The sequence below is a fragment of the Oncorhynchus masou genome, unplaced genomic scaffold, assembly GCF_036934945.1.
Source record: "Oncorhynchus masou masou isolate Uvic2021 unplaced genomic scaffold, UVic_Omas_1.1 unplaced_scaffold_617, whole genome shotgun sequence".
Taxonomy (NCBI): Eukaryota; Metazoa; Chordata; class Actinopteri; order Salmoniformes; family Salmonidae; genus Oncorhynchus; species Oncorhynchus masou.
Genome location: NW_027012598.1, coordinates 123,191 through 149,268, shown reverse-complemented (window position 1 = coordinate 149,268; position 26,078 = coordinate 123,191). Strand labels below are relative to the sequence as shown.

The 26,078-nt window shown below is 44.4% G+C and overlaps 1 long non-coding RNA gene and 1 pseudogene across 1 annotated transcript; both read left to right on the top strand.

Moving 5' to 3' along the window:
* Positions 1-11,096: 11,096 nt before the first annotated feature.
* LOC135536427 (armadillo repeat-containing protein 1-like) lies at positions 11,097-21,112 on the top strand (annotated as a pseudogene).
* A 240-nt stretch (positions 21,113-21,352) lies between these two features.
* LOC135536426 (uncharacterized) lies at positions 21,353-25,800 on the top strand. Its single transcript, XR_010454989.1, has 2 exons — positions 21,353-21,383; positions 21,669-25,800. It is a non-coding gene; the product is annotated as an uncharacterized LOC135536426 (long non-coding RNA).
* Positions 25,801-26,078: the final 278 nt, after the last annotated feature.

The following is a 26,078-nucleotide window of genomic DNA, read 5'->3' as shown; positions in this document are numbered from 1 at the left end:
TAGAGATAGAGAGACAGACAGACAGACAGACAGACAGACAGACAGACAGACAGACAGAGAGAGGGAGAGGAGAGAGAGAGAGAGAGAGAGAGAGAGAGATAGAGAGAGAGAGAGAGGGGGGGGAATGGAGAGAGACAATTTATTTGTTTGTGTATTGTTGTAACCCCAGAGTAGTACTGGAAAACCCCATTACATCCTACCAAAACAGAGTAGTACTGGAAAACCCAATTACATCCTACCAAAACAGGGTAGTACTGGAAAAGCCCATTACATCCTACCAAAACAGATTAGTACTGGAAAACCCCATTGAATCCTACCAAAACAGGGTAGTACTGGAAAACCCCATTACATCTTACCAAAAAGAGAGTAGTACTGGAAAACCCCATTACATCCTACCAAAACAGGGTAGTACTGGAAAACCCCATTACATCCTACCAAAACAGGGTAGTACTGGAAAACCCCATTACATCCTACCAAAACAGGGTAGTACTGGAAAACCCCATTACATCCTACCAAACAGAGTAGTACTGGAAAACCCCATTACATCCTACCAAAACAGGGTAGTACTGGAAAACCCCATTACATCCTACCAAAACAGATTAGTACTGGAAAACCCCATTGAATCCTACCAAAACAGGGTAGTACTGGAAAACCCCATTACATCTTACCAAAAAGAGAGTAGTACTGGAAAACCCCATTACATCCTACCAAAACAGGGTAGTACTGGAAAACCCCATTACATCCTACCAAAACAGAGTAGTACTGGAAAACCAGTAGCATCCTACCAAAACAGAGTAGTACTGGAAAACCCCATTCAGGGTAATACTGGAAAACCAGTATTATTATATCCTACCACACACACACACGCATACTCACACACACATACACACACACAGGTACACACACACACTGACAGGCACACACAGACAGACAATGGAGCGGACCTATACTGCAGCGAATGGGTCTTCTATGATCAAATGCAGCACTACCACCATCTGGTGGTCACTGTGTGTCATAGCTCAGTCCTTTACCTCAGTACTAACACCATCTAGTGGTCTCAAAGCTCAGTCCTTTACCTCAGTACTACCACCATCTAGTGGTCACTTTGTGTCATAGCTCAGTCCTTTACCTCAGTACTACCACCACCTAATGGTCACTGTGTGTCATAGCTCAGTCCTTTACCTCAGTACTACCACCATCTAGTGGTCACTGTGTGTCATAGCTCAGTCCTTTACCTCAGTACTACCACCACCTAATGGTCACTGTGTGTCATAGCTCAGTCCTTTACCTCAGTACTAACATCATCTAGTGGTCACTGTGTGTCATAGCTCAGTCCTTTACCTCAGTACTACCACCACCTAGTGGTCACTGTGTGTCATAGCTCAGTCCTTTACCTCAGTACACCACCATCTAGTGGTCACTTTGTGTCATAGCTCAGTCCTTTACCTCAGTACTACCACCATCTAGTGGTCACTTTGTGTCATAGCTCAGTCCTTTACCTCAGTACTACCACCACCTAGTGGTCACTGTGTGTCATAGCTCAGTCCTTTACCTCAGTACTAACACCATCTAGTGGTCACTGTGTGTCATAGCTCAGTCCTTTACCTCAGTACTACCACCATCTAGTGGTCACTGTGTGTCATAGCTCAGTCCTTTACCTCAGTACTACCACCATCTGGTGGTCACTGTGTGTCATAGCTCAGTCCTTTACCTCAGTACTACCACCACCTAGTGGTCACTGTGTGTCATAGCTCAGTCCTTTACCTCAGTACACCACCATCTAGTGGTCACTTTGTGTCATAGCTCAGTCCTTTACCTCAGTACTACCACCATCTAGTGGTCACTTTGTGTCATAGCTCAGTCCTTTACCTCAGTACTACCACCACCTAGTGGTCACTGTGTGTCATAGCTCAGTCCTTTACCTCAGTACTAACACCATCTAGTGGTCACTGTGTGTCATAGCTCAGTCCTTTACCTCAGTACTACCACCATCTAGTGGTCACTGTGTGTCATAGCTCAGTCCTTTACCTCAGTACACCATCTAGTGGTCACTGTGTGTCATAGCTCAGTCCTTTACCTCAATACTACCACCATCTAGTGGTCACTGTGTGTCATAGCTCAGTCCTTTACCTCAGTACTAACACCATCTAGTGGTCTCAAAGCTCAGTCCTTTAACTCAGTACTACCACCATCTAGTGTTCACTGTGTGTCATAGCTCAGTCCTTTACCTCAATACTACCACCATCTAGTGGTCACTGTGTGTCATAGCTCAGTACTTTACCTCAGTAATAACACCATCTAGTGGTCTCATAGCTCAGTCCTTTACCTCAGTACTACCACCATCTAGTGGTCACTGTGTGTCATAGCTCAGTCCTTTACCTCAGTACTACCACCAACTAGTGGTCACTTTGTGTCATAGCTCAGTCCTTTACCTCAGTACACCATCTCATGGTCTCATAGCTCAGTCCTTACCTCAGTACTACCACCATCTAGTGGTCACTTTGTGTCATAGCTCAGTCCTTTACCTCAGTACTACCACCACCTAGTGGTCACTGTGTGTCATAGCTCAGTCCTTTACCTCAGTACTACCACCATCTAGTGGTCACTGTGTGTCATAGCTCAGTCCTTTACCTCAGTACTACCACCATCTGGTGGTCACTGTGTGTCATAGCTCAGTCCTTTACCCCAGTACTAACACCATCTAGTGGTCACTGTGTGTCATAGCTCAGTCCTTTACCTCAGTACTACCAACATCTAGTGGTCACTGTGTGTCATAGCTCAGTCCTTTACCTCAGTACTACCACCATCTAGTGGTCACTGTGTGTCATAGCTCAGTCCTTTACCTCAGTACTACCACCATCTGGTGGTCACTGTGTGTCATAGCTCAGTCCTTTACCTCAGTACTACCACCATCTAGTGGTCACTTTGTGTCATAGCTCAGTCCTTTACCTCAGTACACCATCTAGTGGTCTCATAGCTCAGTCCTTTACCTCAGTACTACCACCATCTAGTGGTCACTTTGTGTCATAGCTCAGTCCTTTACCTCAGTACTAACACCATCTAGTGGTCACTGTGTGTCATAGCTCAGTCCTTTACCTCAGTACACCATCTAGTGGTCTCATAGCTCAGTCCTTTACCTCAGTACTACCACCATCTAGTGGTCACTTTGTGTCATAGCTCAGTCCTTTACCTCAGTACACCACCATCTAGTGGTCACTTTGTGTCATAGCTCAGTCCTTTACCTCAGTACTACCACCATCTAGTGGTCTCATAGCTCAGTCCTTTACCTCAGTACTACCACCATCTAGTGGTCTCATAGCTCAGTCCTTTACCTCAGTACACCATCTAGTGGTCACTGTGTGTCATAGCTCAGTCCTTTACCTCAATACTACCACCATCTAGTGGTCACTGTGTGTCATAGCTCAGTCCTTTACCTCAGTACTAACACCATCTAGTGTTCACTGTGTGTCATAGCTCAGTCCTTTACCTCAATACTACCACCATCTAGTGGTCACTGTGTGTCATAGCTCAGTCCTTTACCTCAGTACTACCACCATCTAGTGGTCACTGTGTGTCATAGCTCAGTCCTTTACCTCAGTACTACCACCAACTAGTGGTCACTGTGTGTCATAGCTCAGTCCTTTACCTCAGTACACCATCTCATGGTCTCATAGCTCAGTCCTTACCTCAGTACACCACCATCTAGTGGTCACTTTGTGTCATAGCTCAGTCCTTTACCTCAGTACTACCACCATCTAGTGGTCACTTTGTGTCATAGCTCAGTCCTTTACCTCAGTACTACCACCACCTAGTGGTCACTGTGTGTCATAGCTCAGTCCTTTACCTCAGTACTAACACCATCTAGTGGTCACTGTGTGTCATAGCTCAGTCCTTTACCTCAGTACTACCACCATCTAGTGGTCACTGTGTGTCATAGCTCAGTCCTTTACCTCAGTACTACCACCATCTGGTGGTCACTGTGTGTCATAGCTCAGTCCTTTACCTCAGTACTACCACCATCTAGTGGTCACTGTGTGTCATAGCTCAGTCCTTTACCTCAGTACTACCACCATCTAGTGGTCACTGTGTGTCATAGCTCAGTCCTTTACCTCAGTACTACCACCATCTAGTGGTCACTGTGTGTCATAGCTCAGTCCTTTACCTCAGTACACCATCTAGTGGTCTCATAGCTCAGTCCTTTACCTCAGTACTAACACCATCTAGTGGTCTCATAGCTCAGTCCTTTACCTCAGTACTACCACCATCTAGTGGTTCACTGTGTGTCATAGCTCAGTCCTTTACCTCAGTACTACCACCATCTAGTGGTCACTGTGTGTCATAGCTCAGTCCTTTACCTCAGTAATAACACCATCTAGTGGTCACTCATAGCTCAGTCCTTTACCTCAGTACTACCACCATCTAGTGGTCACTGTGTGTCATAGCTCAGTCCTTTACCTCAGTACTACCACCAACTAGTGGTCACTTTGTGTCATAGCTCAGTCCTTTACCTCAGTACACCATCTCATGGTCTCATAGCTCAGTCCTTACCTCAGTACTACCACCATCTAGTGGTCACTGTGTGTCATAGCTCAGTCCTTTACCTCAGTACTACCACCACCTAGTGGTCACTGTGTGTCATAGCTCAGTCCTTTACCTCAGTACTACCACCATCTAGTGGTCACTGTGTGTCATAGCTCAGTCCTTTACCTCAGTACTACCACCATCTGGTGGTCACTGTGTGTCATAGCTCAGTCCTTTACCCAGTACTAACACCATCTAGTGGTCACTGTGTGTCATAGCTCAGTCCTTTACCTCAGTACTACCAACATCTAGTGGTCACTGTGTGTCATAGCTCAGTCCTTTACCTCAGTACTACCACCACCTAGTGGTCACTGTGTGTCATAGCTCAGTCCTTTACCTCAGTACTACCACCACCTAGTGGTCACTGTGTGTCATAGCTCAGTCCTTTACCTCAGTACTACCACCATCTAGTGGTCACTTTGTGTCATAGCTCAGTCCTTTACCTCAGTACTAACACCATCTAGTGGTCACTGTGTGTCATAGCTCAGTCCTTTACCTCAGTACACCACCATCTAGTGGTCACTGTGTGTCATAGCTCAGTCCTTTACCTCAGTACACCACCATCTAGTGGTCACTGTGTGTCATAGCTCAGTCCTTTACCTCAGTACACCATCTAGTGGTCTCATAGCTCAGTCCTTTACCTCAGTACTACCACCATCTAGTGGTCACTTTGTGTCATAGCTCAGTCCTTTACCTCAGTACTACCACCATCTAGTGGTCACTGTGTGTCATAGCTCAGTCCTTTACCTCAGTACACCATCTAGTGGTCACTGTGTGTCATAGCTCAGTCCTTTACCTCAGTACAACCACCATCTAGTGTTCACTGTGTGTCATAGCTCAGTCCTTTACCTCAATACTACCACCATCTAGTGGTCACTGTGTGTCATAGCTCAGTCCTTTACCTCAGTACTACCACCATCTAGTGGTCACTGTGTGTCATAGCTCAGTCCTTTACCTCAGTACTACCACCATCTAGTGGTCACTGTGTGTCATAGCTCAGTCCTTTACCTCAGTACACCATCTCATGGTCTCATAGCTCAGTCCTTACCTCAGTACTACCACCATCTAGTGGTCACTGTGTGTCATAGCTCAGTCCTTTACCTCAGTACTACCACCATCTAGTGGTCACTGTGTGTCATAGCTCATTCCTTTACCTCAGTACTACCACCATCTAGTGGTCACTGTGTGTCATAGCTCAGTCCTTTACCTCAGTACTAACACCATCTAGTGGTCACTGTGTGTCATAGCTCAGTCCTTTACCTCAGTACTACCAACATCTAGTGGTCACTGTGTGTCATAGCTCAGTCCTTTACCTCAGTACTACCACCATCTAGTGGTCACTGTGTGTCATAGCTCAGTCCTTTACCTCAGTACTACCACCATCTAGTGGTCACTGTGTGTCATAGCTCAGTCCTTTACCTCAGTACACCATCTAGTGGTCACTGTGTGTCATAGCTCAGTCCTTTACCTCAGTACTACCAACATCTAGTGGTCACTTCCTCGCTAAAAACACAGAGAAAGAAGAGAAAGATGAAGAGAGAGGTAGAAGTGAAATATACAGCTGCAGTAATTTCCATTTGTTTTGGACAAACACAACCCACACACACAACCCATACACACAACCCACACACAACCCCCCCACACACACAACCCACACACACAACCCACACACAACCCCCCCAGATGAGAGAGGCCTGTAATTTTCATCATAGGTACACTTCAACTATGACAGACAAAATGAGAAAAAAAATCCAGAAAATCACATTGTAGGATTTTTTATATCCCAACCAGAAGCCATGGATTACAGGCAACATCAGCACTGAGATTAAGGCTAGTGCTGCCGCCTTTCAAGGAGAGGGACACAAATCCAGACGGTTTAAAACAAAATACTACGAACCATCAAACAGGCAAAGCGTCTGTGGCGGAGACCACAGCACAGTGAATATTTTAATTATAGACGGAAACATCAGCACAGGGCCACAGCACAGTGAATATTTTAATTATAGACGGAAACATCTGCACAGGACCACAGCACAGTGAATAGATACTTTAATTATAGACGGAAACATCAGTACAGGACCACAGCGCAGTGAATAGATACTTTAATTATAGACGGAAACATCAGTACAGGACCAAATCAGCTGCTCCGACGCATGTCTGGTGGGAACATGTTATGATGTTGGACTCCCCTTATGTCCATGTTGGACCTCCCCTTATGTCCATGTTGGAACTCCCCTTATGTCCATGTTGAACACCCCATGTCCATGTTGGAACCCCCTATGTCCATGTTGGACCTTATGTCCAGACGGAAACATCCCCTATGTCCATGTTGGAACCCCCTTATGTCCATGTTGGACCTCCCCTATGTCCATGTTGGACCTCCCCTATGTCCATGTTGGAACATGTTATGTCCATGTTGGACCTCCCCTTATGTCCATGTTGGACCTCCCCCTATGTCCATGTTGGAACCCCCTATGTCCATGTTGGACCTCCCCCTATGTCCATGTTGGACCTCCCCCTATGTCCATGTTGGAACCCCCTTATGTCCATGTTGGACCTCCCCTTATGTCCATGTTGGACCTCCCCCTATGTCCATGTTGGAACCCCCTTATGTCCATGTTGGACCTCCCCCTATGTCCATGTTGGACCTCCCCCTATGTCCATGTTGGACCTCCCCTTATGTCCATGTTGGACCTCCCCTTATGTCCATGTTGGACCTCCCCTATGTCCATGTTGGACCTCCCCTATGTCCATGTTGGACCTCCCCTATGTCCATGTTGGAACCCCTTATGTCCATGTTGGACCTCCCCCTATGTCCATGTTGGACCTCCCCCTATGTCCATGTTGGAACCCCCTTATGTCCATGTTGGACCTCCCCTTATGTCCATGTTGGACCTCCCCCTATGTCCATGTTGATGTTCAAAATATTTCTGATGAGTTCAAGTCCATATGGGAAGATGAGTTTTCTGTGGTAGAGATCAGAGATGCTCTTAAATCTATGAAGAAGGACCTGGGACAGATGGTCTTTCTGTGGAATTGTATTTACAGTTTTGGGAACATTTAGAGGGACCAGTATTCAACATGTTCCAAGAATGACGAGCTAACGGTGAGATTATTACTACAATGAAACAAGGGGTTATTTCTTTACTATCAAAAGTTATGTTTGAACTTTTGGCACACAGCTCCGACACCCATACATACCCCACAAGACATGTCACCAGAGGTCTGTTTAAACTACTAACACACAGCTCAAACACCCATCCATACCTCACAAGACATGCCACCAGAGGTCTGTTTAAACTACTAACACACAGCTCAGACACCCATACATACCCCACAAGACATGTCACCAGAGGTCTGTTTAAACTACTAACACACAGCTCAGACACCCATACATACCCCACAAGACATGCCACCAGAAGTCTGTTTAAACTACTGGCACACAGCTCAGTCACCCATACATACCCCAAGACATGCCACCAGACTGTTTAAACTGCTGGCACACAGCTCAGACACCCACCCATACCCCACAAGACATGCCACCAGAGGTCAATTCACAGTCCCCAAGTCCAGAACAGACTATGGGAGGTGTACAGTACTACATAGAGCCATGACTACATGGAACTCTATTCCACAGTACTACATAGAGCCATGACTACATGGAACTCTATTCCACAGTACTACATAGAGCCATGACTACATGGAACTCTATTCCACAGTACTACATAGAGCCATGACTACATGGAACTCTATTCCACAGTACTACATAGAGCCATGACCACATGGAACTCTATTCCACAGTACTACATAGAGCCATGACTACATGGAACTCTATTCCACAGTACTACATAGAGCCATGACTACATGGAACTCTATTCCACAGTACCACATAGAGCCATGACTACATGGAACTCTATTCCACATCAGGTAACTGATGCAGCAGTAGAATCAGATTTAAAAACAGGTCAGAAATACACCTTATGGAACAGCATGGACTGTGAAGAGACACACACATAGGCACAGACACATGCATTCAAACACACGATAACATAGACATGTACACACATGGATTTTGTGTTGTAGATATGTGGTAGTAGAGTAGGGGCCTGAGGGCACACACTTAATATGTTGTAAAATATGTATTATATATGAATGTATTATAATTAAAAGAAAAATGTATAACTGCCTTAATTTTGATGGACCCCAGGAAGAATAGCTGCTGCCTTGGCAGGAACTAATGGGGATCCACAATAAACCCCAGGAAAAGTAGCTGCTGCCTTGACAGGAACTAATGGGGATCCATAATAAACCCCAGGAAGAGTAGCTGCTGCCTTGGCAGAAACTAATGGGGATCCATAATAAACCCCAGGAAGAGTAGCTGCTGCCTTGACAGGAACTAGTGGGGATCCATAATAAACCCCAGGAAGAGTAGCTGCTGCCTTGACAGGAACTAATGGGGATCCATAATAAACCCCAGGAAGAGTAGCTGCTAGGAACTAATGGGGATCCATAATAAACCCCAGGAAGAGTAGCTGCTGTCTTGGCAGGAACTAATGGGGATCCATAATAAATACAAATACAGAGACCTATTAGATTATTAAATACAGATTATAAACTTTACCATATGCTCACAGAGTTAAAATGGGCCTAACCCACCTTATTAATGAACCCCAAACTGGAAAGGTCAGCTGTGACATCAGCTGTGACATTAGGCTATTCATTTATTCCTCCACTTTTGTAAAGCCTTTGATACAATACAACACATGTTCCTAATACATTCATTGTAGAGTACGCCAGGATTGCCCTATTTCAGCTTTCAGCCCTGAATAAAGGAGGTATTTCAATATTTGGAAAATAAATAAAGATATCTCAGATAACAGACGATACATTTCTGTTTCTAAAAGACAAGAATCAAGTTGCTATTGGACATAATATTACCCAATCAATGTCTTCTGTTTCTGGTCTGGAACTTAAATAAATGAGAAATATTGCCAATATGTAACTCAAATGACCAATCTATTGAGAATATTCCAGTGAAAGATCATGTGACATATTTAGAGGTGCACATGGCGAAAAAAGACATTGTCCGTCAACATCTAAATTTCACTCAGAGATGAAAGTAAGCAGAAAACATCTTTAATAACTGTCTCTAGTGTGACCTCTCTATTATTGGAAGGGTTTTAACTGTCTGTCACATTTTGTCTACCCTGCTCCATCCCTATGTGTAGCTGATCAAACCAGCAAGGATATCAACAACACTTTCCTAGACTTTATATGGGAAAATATACAACACAAATTGAAGAAGTCTGTGATATCAAACCACATAGCTGATGGTGGGATAGACGTACTAGAGTTCATTGATATCAATAATAACTTTAAAGTAAACTGGATAAAAAGAATATGTTTAAGTCTGGATCTTTATGGTACTTCATTCCCTGTCATACTTTTTAGGAAATTGTGTTATATTCTCCATCAGAATTACCTATCAAACTGTCCCAATTTCATGAACAAGCCCTTTTAGCCTGGAAACTATATTATGTCCATAACTTCTCCCAACACAAAACACTTCTGTGGAACAACAAAGATATTGTTGTTAAAAACAAGTCTTTGTTCTTCCCTAAGTGGTTTGAAAGAAATATTATATTTGTGCTTCAATTATTTGATAAAGAAGAAAATATATTCTCTTAGAGAAAGTTCTTAGAAGCACAACTTCCCAATACATGATAAAGAATGTGATAATATATCCAAAACAATACCTCCAGGACTTACTCAATTAAACTACTAAATTAATGATTTTTGAGAACATGTCAAGATAGATGCACAATTTGTTAGAAGAAATGTAATAACACATTAATAAAATAACTTTAACTCCAACAACAAGATCCCTCCAAGAGGGAAATTCCTCTGGAATGCATATATTACTGAAATTGGATGGAAGAACGCTTGGTTGCTCACTCACACATTTTGTATATCAAATAAAGTAAAATAAATTAACTTTAAAATCTTGCACAAAATATATTTTAATAATCAAATAAAAAAGGTGACGACTGAAGCATCACGTGAGTTCGTTTTCCATGTTCCGGTGCCATGGGTGAGCGGAGTTAATACATTTTAGACCATTCTATTGCTCCTTAAAAATATTATCGCCACTGAACCGGGGTACCGGCCCATACAAAACAAATTCGCCTATTGCAGTATTCTAAAACACTGAATCATCAAAACACATTTATCAGATGGCGGTAGGTAGACTGATAAACTAGTCAGCTAGTATGGACTCAATATTGGCAAATATTAGATGTATAAACTGTATACTATGAATAAGGTTGATCATCTTCTCTTACCACATGGTTAATTTAGAAATGTGACCAAAACGTAGCAAAGAAATCGTGAAATAAAATTATCCAGGCGAACTGAAATAGCCCGTGCTCAGCAAAACGTGCCGTGATTGGACATTTCAATTGGAATAAAAAAATATACGCCAATCAGAAGGGCTCACCATGCAACGTGACAGAAGCTGTTCGACTAATGAGGCTTCCCTCTTTCCACAAAATCGTTGTTTTGTCTGTGTGCACGAGCCGGTTTGTCTCGCGGTAAGACGTTTCAAATCTTGGCGGTTTTAGTTCCCGACTTTTAACGGAATTTGTAATAGTTGATCGAAATATATATTGAGGTAAAAAGAAAAGTTAAAAACTAACTTACCTTAATTTCAGCAACAAAAAAAACATGGATATTAGTGAAGTTAGTTTTCAGCCAAATAAGTTATTAGCTAGCTAAGTTAACTAACTTGTTTTGCTAATCTATATAGATATGTGTTTCATGACATTAACGTTAACTACTCAATTCATTCATTGTATTTTTTCGTCGTTTTTACGTATTTTACGTTTAGCTAGCTGGGTAGCAACAAACCCTGGATAACGTTAGCTTAGCTGGCTAGCAACAAACCCTGGATAACGTTAGCTTAACAAACCCTAGATAACGTTAGCTTAGCTGGGTAGCAACAAACCCTGGATAACGTTAGCTTAGCTGGCCAAACCCTAGATAACGTTAGCTTAAACCCTAGATAACGTTAGCTTAGCTGGCTAGCAACAAACCCTAGATAACGTTAGCTAGCTCGACATACACAGTATCGTTAGTGAGGCCAAGCAAGGCAGTGACGAGAGTGTGTGTGTTGTTAGCATCATCCACCTGCCCTTTTCAATACATCTACTGTGTCTAATTATACATCTTATCTCACTACGCCTTTCTCTGCCTGTAGAGACTCGGTAAGTTAGATGAACTAAGATGATGGATGCTCTGTCTGTGGTGACCCAGCTCCGGGACCTGGCGTCGGAGCCCCAGAACCGGGAGGCAATAGTTCAGGACCAGGGCTGTCTCCCCGGCCTGGTTCTCTTCCTGGACCACCAGGACCCGCAAGTGCTGTTCGCCACCCTGCAGGTCGGTTTAACCTGCTACTGGCCCCGAGCTACAGAACAGACAAAAACAGAGATCCCATAAATCACTATATGACTAATAGGTTACAGCTGCAGAATGAGCTGGATTTGTTTTAAAGCTCCTTGGAAACGGTAAAAAAAAAATCCACAAGAAGAAACAAACAAAAAACACAACAGTATACAAAGCAGTTCCTTCTAATATAATTGTCTCACGCTGGCCATCCTTCCAAGTCTTGTCTCTTTGAGGAAAGGAAGCCTGGATGACCGAGGCTAAATCTAACCAGACAATACACATTCAAAAACAATGCCAACATGAAGGTGACACTCAACATCCCCCTGAAACTTGGGAACAGGATGTAGTAGTGTCTCTTTCTGATTTGTAATCTCTCCTCTCAGACTATGCGCTACCTGGCAGAGTGGCCCCTGAACGTCACCACTATGAAGAATGAACTGGGCATGATGGTCAGCCTGGTGAACCTGATGGAGAGGTCAGTCCACTCTCTCAGGTCCCTGTTTAACAGTGTGTATGTGTGTAAAAAAAACTGTCTACCTATGGCTTTGGCATCACAATTGTGAATTGCAACAATGTGCATCAATCAACTGGGCAAATTAATGTTTTCAATGAATCCTACTCCTCTCTTGGTCCTGTTTCTTTTTGTAGTAACTCTCTGGCACTGACTCTAAACACACGCACTGGACTGTACACACTCTCACATACTTACACCGACAACACACACACATAACATACGCTGCTGCTATTGTCTTATCTATCCTGTTGCCTAGTAACTTTAACCCTACCTATATGTACATAGCTACCGCAATTACCTTGTACCCCTGCACATCAGCTCGGTACTGGTACTCCCTGTATATAGCCATGTTATTACCTGGTACTCCCTGTAAATAGTCACATTATTATCTGGTACTTCCTGTAAATAGTCATGTTATTATCTGGTACTTCCTGTATATAGCCATGTTATTACCTGGTACTCCCTGTAAATAGTCATGTTATTATCTGGTACTTCCTGTATATAGCCATGTTATTATCTGGTACTTCCTGTATATAGCCATGGTATTATCTGGTACTTCCTGTATATAGCCAGGTCATCTGACATCCTGGCCCTGTCTCTTGTAGGAGTGGTTTGTGTGATGACATCAATACCCTGTCGCGGAGGTGTATGGAATCCTGAGTGCCCCGCCCACCCCAGCCCCGCCCAGCCCAGAGAAAGAGAGGAGGAGAAACAAACCCCAGTTCTTCCTCAACTCCTCCAAAGGGAAGAACAAGTCTGTCACTCTGCACATCCAAGGCCTGGACAGCACTGTGAGTGTATATATACCGTTCCAGTCAAAAGTTTGAAACGCACCTACTCCTTCCAGGGTTTTTCTTTATTTTGACTATTTTCTACATTGTAGAATAATAGTGAAGACATCAAATGCTAAAAAGGGGTCTAGTGATGGAGTCTAAATAGAAACGAGTGACGCATTGTTACTATCAAACCAATCAAATGTTTTGTGTGAGTGGAGCTCCAAACAGGAGCCCCCCTACCTGTCAATTGTGATATACGTGGGTTATTGATAACCACTCTGTGTCCTACTATAGACAGTGGGCTGACTAGTGATTGATAACTGTGTCCTACTATAGACTGTGGGCTGACTAGTGATTGATAACCACTCTGTGTCCTACTATAGACAGTGGGCTGACTAGTGATTGATAACTGTGTCCTACTATAGACAGTGGGCTGACTAGTGATTGATAACCACTATAGACAGTGGGCTGTCCTACTATAGACAGTGGGCTGACTAGTGATTGATAACTGTGTCCTACTATAGACAGTGGGCTGACTAGTGATTGATAACTGTATCCTACTATAGACAGTGGGCTGACTAGTGATTGATAACTGTGTCCTACTATAGACAGTGGGCTGACTAGTGATTGATAACCACTCTGTGTCCTACTATAGACAGTGGGCTGACTAGTGATTGATAACCACTGTGTCCTACTATAGACAGTGGGCTGACTAGTGATTGATAACCACTCTGTGTCCTACTATAGACAGTGGGCTGACTAGTGATTGATAACCACTCTGTGTCCTACTATAGACAGTGGGCTGACTAGTGATTGATAACTGTGTCCTACTATAGACTGTGGGCTGACTAGTGATTGATAACCACTCTGTGTCCTACTATAGACAGTGGGTTGACTAGTGATTGATAACTGTGTCCTACTATAGACAGTGGGCTGACTAGTGATTGATAACCACTCTGTGTCCTACTATAGACAGTGGGCTGACTAGTGATTGATAACTGTGTCCTACTATAGACTGTGGGCTGACTAGTGATTGATAACCACTCTGTGTCCTACTATAGACAGTGGGCTGACTAGTGATTGATAACTGTGTCCTACTATAGACAGTGGGCTGACTAGTGATTGATAACTGTTTTCTACTATGATTGACACTATAGTGGGCTGACTAGTGATTGATAACTGTTTTCTACTATAGACTGTGGGCTGACTAGTGATTGATAACTGTGTCCTACTATAGACAGTGGGCTGACTAGTGATTGATAACTGTGTCCTACTATAGACAGTGGGCTGACTAGTGATTGATAACCACTCTGTGTCCTACTATAGACAGTGGGCTGACTAGTGATTGATAACCACTCTGTGTCCTACTATAGACAGTGGGCTGACTAGTGATTGATAACCACTGTGTCCTACTATAGACAGTGGGCTGACTAGTGATTGATAACCACTATAGACTGTTTCCTACTATAGACAGTGGGCTGACTAGTGATTGATAACTGTATCACTATAGACAGTGTGACCTTTCTACTATAGACTGTGGGCTGACTAGTGATTGATAACTGTGTCCTACTATAGACAGTGGGCTGACTAGTGATTGATAACCACTCTGTGTCCTACTATAGACAGTGGGCTGACTAGTGATTGATAACCACTCTGTGTCCTACTATAGACAGTGGGCTGACTAGTGATTGATAACCACTCTGTGTCCTACTATAGACTGTGGGCTGAATAGTGATTGATAACTCTGTGTCCTACTATAGACAGTGGGCTGACTAGTGATTGATAACCACTCTGTGTCCTACTATAGACAGTGGGCTGACTAGTGATTGATAACCACTGTGTCCTACTATAGACAGTGGGCTGAATAGTGATTGATAACTCTGTGTCCTACTATAGACAGTGGGCTGACTAGTGATTGATAACCACTCTGTGTCCTACTATAGACAGTGGGCTGACTAGTGATTGATAACCACTCTGTGTCCTACTATAGACTGTGGGCTGAATAGTGATTGATAACTGTGTTCTACTATAGACAGTGGGCTGAATAGTGATTGATAACTGTATCCTACTATAGACAGTGGGCTGACTAGTGATTGATAACTGTCTCCTACTATAGACTGGGCGGACTAGTGATTGATAACGGTTTCCTACTATAGACAGTGGGCTGACTAGTGATTGATAACCACTCTGTGTCCTACTATAGACAGTGGGCTGAATAGTGATTGATAACTGTATCCTACTATAGACAGTGGGCTGACTAGTGATTGATAACTGTTTTCTACTATAGACAGTGGGCTGACTAGTGATTGATAACTGTCCTACTATAGACAGTGGGCTGACTAGTGATTGATAACTGTGTCCTACTATAGACAGTGGGCTGACTAGTGATTGATAACTGTGTCCTACTATAGACAGTGGGCTGACTAGTGATTGATAACCACTCTGTGTCCTACTATAGACAGTGGGCTGACTAGTGATTGATAACCACTCTGTGTCCTACTATAGACTGTGGGCTGACTAGTGATTGATAACCACTCTGTGTCCTACTATAGACAGTGGGCTGACTAGTGATTGATAACTGTTTCCTACTATAGACAGTGGGCTGACTAGTGATTGATAACCACTCTGTGTCCTACTATAGACTGTGGGCTGAATAGTGATTGATAACTGTGTCTACTATAGACTGGGCGGACTAGTGATTGATAACTGTGTCCTACTATAGACAGTGGGCTGACTAGTGATTGATAACTGTCCTACTCAGTGGGCTGTCCCTACTATAGACAGTGGGCTGACTAGTGATTGATAACTGTGTCCTACTATAGACAGTGGGCTGACTAGTGATTGATAACCACTCTGTGTCCTACTATAGACAGTGGGCTGACTAGTGATTGATAACCACTCTGTGTCCTACTATAGACAGTGGGCTGACTAGTGATTGATAACTGTTTCCTACTATAGACTGTGGGCGGACTAGTGATTGATAACTGTTTCCTACTATAGACAGTGTGCTGACTAGTGATTGATAACTGTCCTACTATAGACAGTGGGCTGACTAGTGATTGATAACTGTTTTCTACTATAGACAGTGGGCTGACTAGTGATTGATAACCACTCTGTGTCCTACTATAGACTGTGGGCTGACTAGTGATTGATAACCACTCTGTGTCCTACTATAGACTGTGGTGATTGATAACTGACTATAGACAGTGATTGATTGATAACCACTCTGTGTCCTACTATAGACTGTGGGCTGAATAGTGATTGATAACTGTGTCCTACTATAGACTGACTAGTGATTGATAACTGTTTTCTACTATAGACAGTGGGCTGACTAGTGATTGATAACTATAGACAGTGTGACTAGTGATTGATAACCTACTATAGACAGTGGGCTGACTAGTGATTGATAACTGTGTCCTACTATAGACAGTGGGCTGACTAGTGATTGATAACCACTCTGTGTCCTACTATAGACAGTGGGCTGACTAGTGATTGATAACCACTCTGTGTCCTACTATAGACAGTGGGCTGACTAGTGATTGATAACCCTACTCTGGGCTGACTAGTGATTGATAACTGTCTACTATAGACAGTGGGCTGACTAGTGATTGATAACTGTGTCCTACTATAGACAGTGGGCTGACTAGTGATTGATAACCACTCTGTGTCCTACTATAGACAGTGGGCTGACTAGTGATTGATAACCACTCTGTCCTACTATAGACAGTGGGCTGACTAGTGATTGATAACTGTTTCCTACTATAGACTGTGGGCTGACTAGTGATTGATAACTGTCCTACTATAGACAGTGTGCTGACTAGTGATTGATAACTGTCCTACTATAGACAGTGGGCTGACTAGTGATTGATAACTGTTTTCTACTATAGACAGTGGGCTGACTAGTGATTGATAACTGTGTCCTACTATAGACAGTGGGCTGACTAGTGATTGATAACCACTCTGTGTCCTACTATAGACAGTGGGCTGACTAGTGATTGATAACCACTCTGTGTCCTACTATAGACAGTGGGCTGACTAGTGATTGATAACCACTCTGTGTCCTACTATAGACAGTGGGCTGACTAGTGATTGATAACCACTCTGTGTCCTACTATAGACAGTGGGCTGACTAGTGATTGATAACCACTCTGTGTCCTACTATAGACAGTGGGCTGACTAGTGATTGATAACTGTCCTACTATAGACAGTGGGCTGACTAGTGATTGATAACTGTGTCCTACTATAGACAGTGGGCTGACTAGTGATTGATAACTGTTTTCTACTATAGACAGTGGGCTGACTAGTGATTGATAACTGTCCTACTATAGACAGTGGGCTGACTTGTGATTGGTAACTGTGTTCACTTAGACTGGGCTGACTAGTCTTCTGTCTTCTGGGCAATCAGGGTTCACGTAGCTGAAGTCTTCTGTCTTCTGGCCAATCAGGGTTCACGTAGCTGAAGACCTCTGTCTTCTGGCCAGTCAGGGTTCATTTAGCTGAAGACCTCTTCTGTCCAGTCAGGGTTCACTTAGCTGAAGTCTTCTGTCCTGTCCAGTCAGGGTTCACTTAGCTGAAGTCTTGTCTTCTGTCCAGTCAGGGTTCACTTAGCTGAAGTCTTCTTCTGTCCAGTCAGGGTTCACTTAGCTGAAGTCCTCTGTCTTCTGTCCAGTCAGGGTTCACTTAGCTGAAGTCTTCTGTCCAGTCAGGGTTCACTTAGCTGAAGTCTTCTGTCCAGTCAGGGTTCACTTAGCTGAAGTCCCTTATGAGAACCTCTGTCTGCTGCGTGAGTAGGAATAGAAACACACACCCAACACTAATGTCCAAGGATTTATTAGCTTATGAAGTATATTTGCCTTTGACGTCGATGGGTATTTCCATCAATTAAAAAAATCATTATTTTGCAGTGAACTTTTTTCTTCTCCCAGACAATTTTTCCGGCAACAATTTTATTTATTGGATTTTCATGGAGTTTATCGGTTATAAAAGCCATGGTTTACCGGCTTCCAGAAACCCTGCTGTACACCAACTGACTGTGTGTTGTCCAGGCCCAGCGAGGTGTGTGTGAGGAGGCTCTGCTGAAGGTGAAAGGAGTGATCAGCTTCACCTTCCAGATGGCTTCAAAGAGATGCACCGTTCGCATCCGCTCTGACCTGCCCACTGAAGTAACTCCATCTGTCTCTCTGTCTCTCTCTCTCTGTCTCTCTGTCTGTCTCTCTCTCTCTGTCTCTCTCTCGCCGTCTGTCTCTCTCTCTCTCTCCGTCTGCCTCTCTCTCTCCGTCTGCCTCTCTCTCTCCGTCTGCCTCTCTCTCTCCGTCTGCCTCTCTCTCTCCGTCTGCCTCTCTCTCTCCGTCTGCCTCTCTCTCTCTCCGTCTGCCTCTCTCTCTCTCTCTCTCCTCTCCGTCTGCCTCTCTCTCTCTCTCTCCATCTGCCTCTGCCTCTCTCCCCGTCTCCTCTCCGTCTCCCCGTCTCTCTCTCTCTCTCTCCCCGTCTCTCTCTCTCTCCCCGTCCGTCTGTCCCGACATCTGTCTCTATTACACACACACACACACACACACACACACACACACACACACACACACACACACACACACACACACACACACACACACCCCTGCCTGCACAGCTAGACACACAGATTAGCCCATTGGTTAAAGTGTTGTAATTTAATAGTGTCCATCTCTCCCTGTAGAGTCTGGCGTCGGCCATCGCTGCTACCAAGGTGCTGTCAGCCCAACAGGTGGTGAGGAATGAAGTTGGGGAGGAGGTGAGACACTTGGCTCAGGAAAGAATGAAAGAACAATGGCCTGAGCTTCCATGTTAATTTCTGTGTGCCTTTTCTCCCTCTCTCCTCCCTCCTTTCCCCCCTCTTCTCTCCTCCCCCCTCTTCTCTCCTCCCCCCTTCTCTCCTCCCCCTCTTTTCTCTCCTCTTCTCCTCTCCTTCCCTCTCTTCTCCCCTCTGCCTCTCCCTTCTCTCCTCCCTCCCTCCCTTCTCTCCTCCCTTCTCTCCTCCCTCCCTTCTCTCTCTCCTCCTTCCCCTTCTCTTCTCCTCCTTCCCCTGCCTCTCCCCTCTCTCTTCTCCCCGTCCCCCTCCCTCCCTCCTCTTCTATCCCCCCTCTCCGTCTATCCTCCTTCCTATTCTCTCCTCCCTCCTCTCTCTTCTCCTCCTCCTCTCCTCCCCCTCTCTCCTCCCTCCCCATCTCCCTCCCCCCCTCTTTCTCCCTCCCTCCCCATCTCTCCTCCCCCTCTTTTCTCTCCCCCTCTCCTCCCCCTCTTTTCTCCTCCCTCCCCATCTCTCCTCCCTCTCTCCTCCCTCCTCTGCCCCTCTTTTCTTCTCCCCCATCTGCCTCCCTCCTCTTTTCTTCTCCCTCTTTTCTCTCCCCTCTCTCCCCCAGTCTCTCTCTCTCTCCCCTCCCCTCCTCTGTCCCCTCATCTGTCCTCTATTACTTCTCCCTCCTCACACACCCTCCCACTCACTCCTTTTCTTCTCCCTCCTCAACCCTGCCTCCTCTTTCTCCTCCCCCCAGATTAGCCCATTGGTTAAAGTGTTGTAATTTAATAGTGTCCATCTCTCCCTGTAGAGTCTCCTCTTTCTCCTCCCTCCTCTTTCTCCTCCCTCCTGCTGTCAGCCCCTCAGGTGGTGAGGAATGAAGTTGGGGAGGAGGTGAGACTTCTCGCTCTCAGGAAAGAATGAAAGAACAATGGCCTGAGCTTCCATGTTAATTTCTGTGTGCCTCCCCCCTTTTTCTCCTCTCCTCTTTTCTTCTACCTCCTTTTTCTCCTCCCCCTCTTTCTCCCTCCCCTCCTCCCTCCTCTCTCCCCCCTCTTTCTCCCTCCTCTTTTCTCCTCCCTCCTCTTTCTCCTCCCCCCTCTTTTCTTCTCGCTCCTCTTTTCTTCTCCCTCCTCTTTTCTTCTCCCTCCTCTTTTCTCCTCCCTCCTCTTTTCTCCTCCCCCCTCTTTTCTTCTCCCTCCTCTTTTCTCCTCCCTCCTCTTTTCTCCTCCCTCCTCTTTTCTCCTCCCTCCTCTTTCTCCTCCCCCTCTCTTCTCCCCCTCTTTTCTTCTCCTCCTCTTTCTTCTCCATCCTCCTTCTCCATCCTCTTTTCTTCTCCCTCTTTTCTTCTACCTCCTCTTTTCTCCCCCCCTCTTTTCTCCTCCCTCCTCTTTCTCCTCCTCCTTCCTCTTTCTCTCCATCCTCTTTCTTCTCCCCATTCTTCTCCTCCCCCTCTTTTCTCCTCCCCCTCTTTTCTCCTCCCTCCTCTTTTCTTCTCCCCCTCTTTTTTCTCGCCCTCTTTTCTCCTCCCCCTTTTTTCTCCTCCCTCCCCTTCTTCTCCCTCCTCTTTCTTCTCGCTCCTCTTTTCTCCTCGCTCCTCTTTCTCTCCTCCCTCCTCCTCCCTCCTCCCTCCCTCCCCTCCTCTCTCCTCCCCCTCTTTTCTTCTCCCTCCTTTTTCTTCTCCCTCCTCCCTTTTTTCTCCATCCTCTTTTCTTCTCCCCCTCTTCTCACCTATCTCTCCTCCTCCTCCCAGGTCCTGCTCCCCCTCAGTGTGTGTGGTGGTAATGTGAGGGAGGAGAACGTATCAATACCAGACTACCTCCCAGAGGACGAGAGTCCCGAGAGCGAGATGGACCGCGCCGTGTCCCGTACCGCAGCCAAGGACAACACCTCTGGCAGCTGGCTCGCTCAGCAGCCACTTTCCTCAGCAGATCCTTCTACTGGTGAAACTGGGGCCCTCAGGAGCCGGCATGGCTGTTCTCACAGGGGAAACCTGAACTGGGAACACAGCGGAACTGCCCCCGTGTGGCTGCATCCCAATTCTCAACACATCTCCTGAAGTGTACACTATGGCTGCATCCTAATTCTACAACACATCTCCTGAAGTGTACACTATGGCTGCATCCTAATTCTCAACTGCATCCCAATTCATTGGCTGTAGGTGTAAACACTGTATCTTGGCTGTAGAAGTGTACACTAAACATGGCTGCATCTGTAAAACATTCTGTAAACAACACAAACATCTCATTGGCTGTAAGTAAACATTGTAGGTGTAAACATTGGCTGTAAACATTGGCTGTAGGTGTAAACATTGGCTAGGTGTAAACATTGGCTCAAAACATCTCCTGAAGTGTCAACATTGGCCATTGGCTGTAGGTGTAAACATTGGCTGTAGGTTAAATAAAAACATTGGCTGTAGGTGTAAACATTGGCTGTAGGTGTAAACATTGGCTGTAGGTGTAAACATTGGCTGTAAACATTGGCTGTAGGTGTAAACATTGGCTGTAGGTGTAAATATTGGCTGTATTGGCTGTAAACATTGGCTGTAGGTGTAAACATTGGCTGTAGGTGTAAATATTGGCTGTAGGTGTAAACATTGGCTGTAGGTGTAAACATTGGCTGTAGGTGTAAATATTGGCTGTAGGTGTAAACGAGGGGACAGAGCGAAACAGGATGTGACCAGTGGTGTAAAAAGTAAAGATAGTTTAATAGAAAATGACTCAAGTAAAAGTCAGTAAAATACTACTTGAGTAAACGTCAAAGTATTTGGTTTTAAATATATATTTACCTTTATTTAACCAGGCAAGTCAGTTAAGAACAAATTCTTATTTTCAATGACGGCCTAGGAACAATGGGTTAACTGTCTGTTCAGGGGCAGAATGACAGATTTGTACCTTGTCAGCTCGGGGGTTTGAACTTGCAACCTTCCGGTCACTAGTTCAACGCTCTAACCACTAGGCTACCCTGCCACCCCATATACTTAAGTTTCAAAAATAAAATAATGAAATACTTCAAATTCCTTATATTAAGCAAATCAGACGGCAATATTTGCTTTTGACATTTTAATTTACAGATAGCCAAGGGTGCTCCAACACTCAGACATCATTTACAAACAAAGCTTTGTGAGTCCTCCAGATCAGAGGCAGTAGTGATGACCAGGGATGTTCTCTGTTTAGTGAGTCCTCCAGATCAGAGGCAGTAGTGATGACCAGGGATGTTCTCTGTTTAGTGAGTCCTCCAGATCAGAGGCAGTAGGGATGTTCTCTGTTTAGTGAGTCCTCCAGATCAGAGGCAGTAGGGATGACCAGGGATGTTCTCTGTTTAGTGAGTCCTCCAGATCAGAGGCAGTAGAGATGACCAGAGATGTTCTCTGTTTAGTGAGTCCTCCAGATCAGAGGCAGTAGGGATGACCAGAGATGTTCTCTTGATTAGTGAGTCCTCCAGATCCGAGGCAGTAGGGATGACCAGAGATGTTCTCTTGATTAGTGAGTCCTCCAGATCAGAGGCAGTAGGGATGACCAGGGATGTTCTCTGTTTAGTGAGTCCTCCAGATCAGAGGCAGTAGAGATGACCAGAGATGTTCTCTGTTTAGTGAGTCCTCCAGATCAGAGGCAGTAGGGATGACCAGAGATGTTCTCTTGATTAGTGAGTCCTCCAGATCCGAGGCAGTAGGGATGACCAGAGATGTTCTCTTGATTAGTGAGTCCTCCAGATCAGAGGCAGTAGGGATGACCAGGGATGTTCTCTGTTTAGTGAGTCCTCCAGATCAGAGGCAGTAGATGACCAGGGATGTTCTCTGCTTAGTGAGTCCTCCAGATCAGAGGCAGTAGGGATGACCAGGGATGTTCTCTGTTTAGTGAGTCCTCCAGATCAGAGGCAGTAGGGATGACCAGGGATGTTCTCTGTTTAGTGAGTCCTCCAGGTCAGAGGCAGTAGGGATGACCAGCGATGTTCTCTGTTTAGTGAGTCCTCCAGATCAGAGGCAGTAGGGATGACCAGAGATGTTCTCTTGATTAGTGAGTCCTCCAGATCCGAGGCAGTAGGGATGACCAGAGATGTTCTCTTGATTAGTGAGTCCTCCAGATCAGAGGCAGTAGGGATGACCAGGGATGTTCTCTGTTTAGTGAGTCCTCCAGATCAGAGGCAGTAGGGATGACCAGAGATGTTCTCTTGATTAGTGTGTGAATTGGACCATTTTCCTGTCCTGCTAACCCTTCAAAATGTAACTTGTACTTTTGGGTGTCAGGGAAAATGTAGGGAGTAAAAAGTACATTATTTTCTTTATGAATGTACAGTTGAAGTCGGAAGTTTACATACACATTAGCCAAATACATTTAAACTCAGTTTTTCACCATTCCTGACATTTAATCTGAGTCCTGTCAGTGTAGCCTAGTGGTTAGAGCGTTGGACTAGTAACCGAAAGGTTGCAAGTTCAAATCCCTGAGCTGACAAGGTACAAAATCTGTCGTTCTGCCCCTGAACAGGCAGTTAACCCACTGTTCCTAGACTGTCATTGAAAATAAGAATTTGTTCTTAACTGACTTGCCTGATTAAATAAAGGTAAAATAAAAAAATAAAAACATTCCCTGTCTTAGGTCAGTTAGAATCACCACTTTATTTTAAGAATGTGAAATGTTAGAATAATAGTAGAGTGATTTATTTCAGCTTTTATTTCTTTCATCACATTCCCAGTGGGTCAGAAGTTTACATACACTCAATTAGTATTTGGTAGCATTTAACTTGTTTAACTTGGGTTAACGTTTCATGTAGCCTTCCACAATAAGTTGGGTGAATATTGGCCCATTCCTCCTGACAGAGCTGGTGTAACTGAGTCAGGTTTGTTGGCCTCCTTGCTCGCATTCGCTTTTTCAGTTCTGCCCACAAATGTTCTATAGGATTGAGGTCAGGGCTTTGTGATGGCCACTCAAATACCTTGACTTTGTTGTCCTTAAGCCATTTTGCCACAACTTTGGAAATATGCTTGAGGTCATTGTCTATTTGGAAGACCCATTTGTGACCAAGATTTAACTTCCTGACTAATGTCTTGATGTTGCTTCAATATTTCCACATTTTCTTTCCTCATGATGCTTTCTAGTTTGAAGTGGACCAGTCCCTCCTGCAGTAAATCACCCCCATAACATGATGCTGCCACCCCTGTGCTTCACAGTTGGGATGGTGTTCTTCGGCTTGCAAACCTCACCCTTTTTCCTCTAAACATAACGATGGTCATTATGGCTAAACAGTTCTAGGTTTGTTTCATCAGACCCGATGACATTTCTCTAAAAAGTAAGGTCTTTGTCCCCATGTGCAGTTGCAAACCGTAGTCTGGCTTTTTTATGGCGGTTTTGGAGCAGTGGCTTCTTCCTTGCTGAGCAGCCTTTCAGGTTATGTCGATATAGGACTCGTTTTACTGTGGTTATAGATACTTTTGTACCCGTTTTGTCCAGCATCTTCACAAGGTTCCTTTGCTGTTGTTCTGGGATTAATTTGCACATTTCACACCAAAGTACCTTCATCTCTAGGAGACAGAACGCGTCTCCTTCCTGAGCAGTATGACGACTGCGTGGTCCCATGGTGTTCATACTTGCGTACTATTGTTTGTACAGATGAATGTGGTACCTTCAGGTGTTTGGAAATTGCTCCCAAGGATGAACCAGATTTATGGAGATTTACAAATTATTTTCAGAGATATTGGCTGATTTCCTTTGATTTTCCCATGATGTCAAACAAAGAGGCACTGAGTTTGAAGGTAGGCCTTGAAATACATCCACAGGTACACCCCCAATTGACTCAAATTATGTCAATTAGCCTATCAGAAGCTTCTAAAGCAATGACATCATTTTCTGGGCTTTTCCAAGCTGTTTAAAGGCACAGTCAGCTTAGTGTATGTAAACTTCTGTCCCACTGGAATTGTGATACAGTGAATTATAAGTAAAATATTCTGTCTGTTAACAATTGTTGGAAAAATGACATGTGTCATCCACAAAGTAGATGTCCTAACCGACTTGCCAAAACTATAGTTTGTTAACAAGAAATTTCTGGAGTGGTTGAAAAGCGAGTTTTAATGACTCCAACCTCAGTGTAAGTAAACTTCCGACTTCAACTGTAGTTAAGTAAAAGTTGACAAAAATACGAATTGTAAAGTACAGATACCCCCAAAAAAGGACTTAAGTAAAAAAAACTTAAGTTGTATTTTAAAGTACTTTACACCACTGCCACTGACTAGGGTGACCACATTTAAAATAACCAAATATGGGATGATTTTGTGGGACATTGTATCAGAAGCGTCCTGCTTTTATTGGCAAATTTGTTGTTTGAATTTGTGGATAAAATACAGGACATGATTGGTTGTGGGGACAAAGGGCCAAAATGTGTGACTATCCTGCCCAATCCGGAACATGTGGTCACCCTACAAAACAAATCATGTCTTAGGAAGGTTCGGATGGTACAATAGGCTGCTGCTGCTAGAGAAAGGTCTTATCTGTTGATTTGTGTTGCAGCCCTGCTCACTGCTTTCAGGTAATACATTGGGATGAATGTACATGTTATCCAACACTTCAATCGGGTCTATTTATCTGTGTTCACTATTCACTGTGTTTGCTGTTGGTCTCTGCGCCTGTTGGAATATTTCATTATTGTTTACCTTTATGTTCTGAGGGCGTTACTACAAAGCAGGATCGGTGTGTTAGCTTGCCTAAATATTAAATTTTCTGAAATAACTTTTGTTTATTTTTGGGGGTAAAGATAAGCTTGAAATGGTAATTGTCTTACTCGACAACCCAAAACAAATATCTAAGTTTTAGGCTTGTTAATGACAAAAGCTGAAGAACATAGGCACATGCAGGTGCTGGAGTTGTAGGTGAATTCACGACAAAGGACACTGCAGCTGCTCCCAGGGGATCTGTATGGATGCCTGATGAATTCACGACAAAGGACACCGCAGCTGCTCCCAGGGGATCTGTATGGATGCCTGATGAATTCACGACAAAGGACACCG